Raw genomic sequence first — 5,203 nt, 5'->3', positions numbered from 1 at the left:
TGCTTCCAGCACGATGGGGCGCCAGCCTATTTCAGCACTGCTATAGGGGATCATCTAAAAGCTACCGTCAAGACTAGATGGATCGGCCGAAGTGGCCCTATCGCCTGCCACCCGGGTCATCAGACCTCACGTGTCTGGATTTCATCCTCTGGGGGCATATGAAGCAGCTGTTGTGTGAAACCGTTATGGAAACAGAAGAAGACCTCGTCGCCAGAACTGCCGTCGCTGCTGTTTCCACTGCGGACACTCCAGGATTCTTGGAACGGACACGACAATCAATGGTCCGACGATGTTCAGCATGCATACAGATCAAATGGCCGCGCATTTGAGCAGTTCCTCCACATTCCACAGCTGTAATTAGCAAGCTAAACTACCTTCTGTGCAAATCGTCCCTAGAATCAGATATTGCAGTCGGGGACCGTAAATATATTTGTTTTGTTATTCTGTACATACTGTATTTTTGTTGTCCTCTACCTACTGTACTAATTTGAACGAATAGTTTCGGAAGACCCTGTATACGGTAGATCCCGCTAACCAAACACCGTGCCCAGTGGTTGGAAGAAAGCACAGTCTACACGAAGAGCAGCAGAATTGATCCATAAAACTACCATACACCCTCATTGACATCCACTTCTTCTCGAATTCTAGAACATACTCTGAGGATGTAGTGAGGTATCTCGAACGGAATGACCTCCTCCGTGCCAATCAGCATGGTTTCTGAAAACATCCATAATGTGAAACCGTACTTGATTTTCTAACGTGACATCCTTCTCACACCATGGATGCAGGCAGTCAGGGTAGATGCAGTATTTCTTGACTTCCGAAAAGCATTTGACTCAGCACTTCACATAAGCGTATTACCGAAAGAAAGATCGTATATGGTATCAAGCGAAATTTGTAAATGGTTTTGAGAATTTCTTCGAAGGGAGAACGCAGCATGTTGTCTTGGATGGTGAGTCACCGACAGATATAGAAATTACTTCAGGTGTATCCTAAGGAAGTATGTTGGGTCCTTTGCTGCTCATATTGTACGTTAATGACCTTGCAGACAATGTTAGTAGTAACCTCAGATTTTTCGCAGGCGATGTAATTATCTGTAATGACGTACAAAAAGCTGCACAGTGCTCAGAAGGATCTTGATAAAATTTAAAGTCGTGCAACAATTGGCAACTTGTTTTGAATGTTAACAGATGTAAAATAGTGCACTTCAAAAAGCGAAGAAACGTAGGTTATCGTATGAATATAATATTAATGCATGACAATTGGAATCGGGCAACTCCTACAAATACCTAGGTGGTAACAGTTTGTAAGGATATGAGATGGAAGGATCACAAAGACTCGGTTGTAGGTTACGCAGGTGACATATTTCGGTTCATTGGTAAAATATTAGAGGAATGCAATCAGTCCACAAAGGAGATAGCTTACAAAATACTCTTGCGACCCATCGTAGATTATTGCTCATATGTTTGGCACAGTACCAGATAGGATGGACAATGGATATTGAACGTATGCAAAGAAGAGCACCACGAATGGTCATAGGTTTACTTGAACCATGAGAGGGTCTCGCAGATGCTGAAAAAACTACACTGGTAGACGCTAGAAGATAAACACAAACTTCTGGTTAGTAAGTTTCAAACACCAGCTTTAAGCGACGAATCAAGGAACGTACTATGAACCTCTTACGTATCGCTGCAGTAGGGATCGCGCACCGAGGATTTTGGGGTTCATTCTTTCATTGCTCCATAGGTGAACGGAACGGGAAAAAGCGGGTATCGTGAGAAGAACCATCTGCCATGCACTTCGTAGTGATTTGCAAAATATAGATGTAAGCGTATCTTGAAGTATAATCTTCGGGCTTAAACGTCGAGTGAGTTTTAGACTGTCAGAATGAAGCGGTAGTAGCATTATGAACAACCAGTGGCACCTTCTTATCGACGCGTATCGGTTCGCTGCATTCGGCGCAACCGCTACTTCTGTTATAGGGAAGATAACTGGTTCCTTGTAGTGATAAGAGATGATGAGGTTAGCAGTGACCTACTACTCGTTTATGAGTCACCTGTTATGTAACAGATAATTGGAGCACTACACTGACGGCGTCCGACCACACCGAGAGAGACCGCCACGTGAATTGTGGCGTGCCATTAGTACACGTATACACACACACACACACACACACACACACACACGCACACACACCCGCGTGCGCGCTCACTGAAGGATCCATGCGGGAAGTTTTCAGTTTCAGTTAGACCACTGCTGATGCTGATACTGGGGACGAGATGAATAATGATCCCATATTTTGTTTCTTACCTTACTGACACATTCTCTTTTCTGTCAGCTTAGAGCTTACTGAGCGATACTACGACATGTCATTCATATAGTTCATTCATTTAGTTCTCATACAGATTTTGATGCGTTAAGCATGAGTTAAAAAACATAATTTGTTTTGCAAAACCGTACCAAAAGTGCGAAAAGCCCGACGGTATAGTTAAAAAGATTCACCTACGGAACTTACGAGAAAGATACTTTTATTAATTTAAATATAGTCATAAGATTGTAGAATGTAGAAAACTTCATGAATACCGACTCCATACTGAAATTTATTCCTCTAAAGGCATGTCAAGACGAAACACCCGTTTTAGGGCTGTTCCAGGCACAGAAAATGATCCTGCTGCCTTCTTTAAGCCATTTCTTTTCTCTGATTGCGCATGCGAAGCTTTTTGCACGATTTGCTTATCGCAAGTCTTTCTTTTTTGATGTATTGGAAATTGAAACACATTTCGGTAGTGACTGTAATTTTGCACATTTTATGTTTCGACACAGCACGAAAAGAGCTCATGATACGAACACTCATATTTCTGAACAGCACTTTATCGTCCTCTCAAGCTAAGCTTAAACTACAATATTAATATTGGAACATTATCCCTGATGATGGGCAACACAAGGAAAATATTTCATGTAATATGTCCATAGGGATAGCAGTAGTAATATTGCTTCAAACATTTACGTCTTGATGTTTTTGTCGGCGCTGGAATGAAAATGACCTCACTGCTCACGGTTAAAAGCAGCTACTGCTTTGGAGCGTCTTGCAGGCGTACCTACGAGCTAATAGTTGTAATTATACACTCACCATCAGAATCCAAGGCCTTTGTTTACTAGCATTACCACTGTACGTATGGGATAAACATGAATCGCGGAAGCATGAAATGGAAACCGGCAGTTTGACGAAAGTGAGTGGGGTTACAGTAACAACAATTAAGATGTATGTTTACAGACTGAAGCGACGAATGAAAATTTGTACCAAGGCTGGGATTCGAACGTGGTCTCCTGCTCACTAGGTACATGCGCTGGTCACTACGCCAATCCAGCGGAATGGCTTTGCACAACTGCAACCATGAAGTGCTGAGTGCTATTGACAAGGGATTTCAGATCGATTCCGTATTCCTTGATTTCCGGAAGGCTTTTGACACTGTACCACACAATCGGCTCGTAGTGAAATTGCGTGCTTATGGAATATCGTCTCATTTATGTGACTAGATTTGCGATTTCCTGTCAGAGAGATCACAGTTTGCAGTAATTGACGGAAAGTCATCGAGTAAAACAGAAGTGATTTCAGGCGTCCCCCAAGGTAGTGTTATAGGCCCTTTATTGTTCCTTATCTATATAAACGATTTGGGAGACAATCTGAGCAGCTGTCTTCGGTTGTTTGCAGATGACGCTGTCGTTTATCGACTAAGAAAGTCATCAGAAGATCAAAACAAACTGGAAAAAGATTTAGAAAAAATATCTGAATGGTGCGAAAAGTGGCAGTTGACCCTAAATAATGCACGTGAGTGCTAAAAGGAACTCTTTAAACTTCTGTTACACGATAAATCAGTCTAATCTAAAAGCCGTAAATTCAACTAAATACCTAGGTATTACAATTACGAACAACTTAAATTGGAAAGAACACATAGAAAATGTTGTGGGGAAGGCTAACCAAAGGCTGCGTTTTATTGACAGGACACTTAGAAAATGTAACAGGTCTACTAAGGAGACTGCCTACACTACGCTTGTCCGTCCTGTTTTAGAATACTGCTGCGCGGTGCGGGATCTTTACCAGATAGGAGTGACGGAGTACATCGAAAAAGTTCAGAGAAAGGCACTACGTTTTGTATTATCGCGAAATATGGGAGAGAGTGTCACAGAAATGATACAGGATTTGCGCTGGAAATCATTAAAAGAAAGACGTTTTTCGTTGCGACGGAATCTTCTCACGAAATTCCAATTACCAACTTTCTCCTCCGAATGCGAAAATATTTTGTTGACACCGACCTACATAGGGAGGAACGATCACCACGATAAAATAAGGGAAATCAGAGCTCGTACGGAAAGATATAGGTGTTCATTCTTTCCGCGCGCTATGCGAGAGTGGAATAATAGAGAATTGTGAAGGTGGTTCGATGAACCCTCTGCCAGGCACTTAAATGTGATTTGCAGAGTATCCATGTGGATGTGGATGCACGAACTACCCTAGCACGCCTCCCTCCTCAATCCAAATTCCCTATTCACGCCCCAGCCCACTTACTATTTCCTCCAAACTTGAACAGTATTGCAAAGGCTCTCCGTCTGTATTAGAGTAACACCTCAATATCGAACGAAATGGGGTATCCAGCTTGAACCCCAGGCATAGGTGGTTTCATCAAATGAAACTATATGGCTGCAGCGACCTTTTCAAGTCTCAAACATCTATGGCGTATATATATGTAGACCGAAATGACGAATGAAACTTTCTACCAAGGCTGGGATTCGAACCCAGGTCTCCTGCTCACTAGGCAAATGCGCTGCCCACTACACCACCCTGTTGCGATACGACAGTCCATGCAGTTGTGCAAATCCCCCTGTGCCATGATGGCGTAGTGGTTAGTGCATCTGCCTAGTCAGCAGAACACCCATATTAGAATCCCAGCCCCAGTACAAATTTTCATGCGTTGCTATCTTGTTTGAGACTTGAGATGATGTTCCTTTCCGGACGCGCTACACTTTTTTCATATGATTAACAATATCTAACTCAGTCTACAGCGCATGATGTAGGCACTTTGAAGTCTTATCAGATGCACTCTTTCCTATTCCAACCATGCATGAAGCGGGAGCGATGATACATTACTATCTTAAACTCCATACTCAAGCTGATTTCTTAATCCTGGCTTTTTCCGCCTGTAAG

General features: G+C 42.6%; 1 non-coding gene across 1 annotated transcript; it reads right to left on the bottom strand.

Moving 5' to 3' along the window:
• Positions 1-4,773: 4,773 nt before the first annotated feature.
• Positions 4,774-4,845, bottom strand: Trnat-agu. Its single transcript has one exon. It is a non-coding gene; the product is annotated as a tRNA-Thr (tRNA).
• Between the last annotated feature and the right edge of the window lie 358 nt (positions 4,846-5,203).

This window comes from Schistocerca piceifrons, chromosome 7 (genome assembly GCF_021461385.2).
Source record: "Schistocerca piceifrons isolate TAMUIC-IGC-003096 chromosome 7, iqSchPice1.1, whole genome shotgun sequence".
Classification (NCBI taxonomy): Eukaryota; Metazoa; Arthropoda; class Insecta; order Orthoptera; family Acrididae; genus Schistocerca; species Schistocerca piceifrons.
The sequence above is the reverse complement of the archived record's forward strand: the minus strand, read 5'-3'. Positions and strand labels throughout refer to the sequence as shown.